The sequence below is a fragment of the Coniophora puteana genome (assembly GCF_000271625.1).
Source record: "Coniophora puteana RWD-64-598 SS2 unplaced genomic scaffold CONPUscaffold_11, whole genome shotgun sequence".
NCBI lineage: Eukaryota > Fungi > Basidiomycota > Agaricomycetes > Boletales > Coniophoraceae > Coniophora > Coniophora puteana.
Genome location: NW_006913063.1, coordinates 1389010 through 1390465, shown reverse-complemented (window position 1 = coordinate 1390465; position 1456 = coordinate 1389010).

Below are 1456 nucleotides of genomic sequence, written 5' to 3'. Positions count from 1 at the left end.
CAATACCATAGTGAGTGACATCTGTAATATTATATGTAGGCCGACATTTTGAGGGACAATAGCACACTAGCATTAGGTTGAGTTAGATTAGTGATGGTGAATATAGGCCGACATTTTGAGGCACAATAACATATTAGTATTAAGTTGAGTGAGAACAATAATGTGTAATGCATGCCAACACTTTGAGGTACAACATGAGTACCAGGGTGCATCAGCTTAATGAAGTTTATAGGCCGAGACTTTGAAGTGCAATATCATATCAGCATCAGGTGGATTGAAATTAATGATGTCAAATGTAGGCCGACATTTTGAGGCTCAAATAACCGGCTTATTATGGTTAGAATAACTGGTTTGTTGTGGCTACAGCATCCAGACTAATATACAGAAGTGGCTGGATAAGTATCACTGAGGTGGCCGGAACAGAATCACTAGCCTCTTTGACCAGCAGTGTGCGCATGGTTTAAGATAACCAACCTATTTTGCAGTGATAGGGCATACTCAAGGCAAGCCGACATAATTGACACCCATCTGCATGCTACTGCCACTAACCATGCAATGGGATAGTGGTGGTACTGCTGATGCCGACGGAGTTACAGCATGCTCACCACCTCATTGTGCCAATGTGGCCGGAAAATAGTGCTGGTACCCTGTGACCAGCCTACTGCACCTCACTGAGGCCGACAAAATAACAGTGTGCTCACCACCTGAACACACCAATGTGGCCGGAAAATGGTGCTGGGGCCCTGTGTAAACAGCCCGACACATCCCACTGAGGCCGACGAAATGACGGTGAGCATGCACCAATGTGGCCGGACAATGGTGCTGGGGGCCTGTGTAATTAGCCCGACACGTCCCACTGAGGCCGACGAATTGACAGTGAGCATGCACCAATGTGGCCGGAAAATGGTGCTGGAGGCCTGTGTAACCAGCCCGACACACCCCACTAATGCCGACAAAATGATGGTGAGCATGCACTAATGTGGCCGGACAATGGTGCTGGAGGCCTGTGTAATTAGCCCGACACGTTGCACTGAGGCCGACGAATTGACGGTGAGCATGCACCAATGTGGCCGGAAAATGGTGCTGGAGGCCTGTGTAATTAGCCCGACACATCCCACTGAGGCCGACAAAATAATGGTGAGCACGCACCAATGTGGCCGGACAATGGTGCTGGGGGCCTGTGTAACCAGCCCGACACGTCCCACTGAGGCCGACGAAATGACGGTGAGCACGCATCAATGTGACCGGAGGCAGTGCTGGGGCCCTGTGTAACCAGCCCGACACACCCCACTAATGCCGGCAGAATAACAGCAGGCCAGCCGCCTCGACAGGCACCAGCTACAGTGGTGAAATCTCTGTGCTGGGGCAGCAGCGGCCGCATGCCGCTGGCCCGACATCTTCGGGCAAAATGACATGCCGCTGGCTCGAGGTCTTCGGGAAATCCTCCTGCATATCC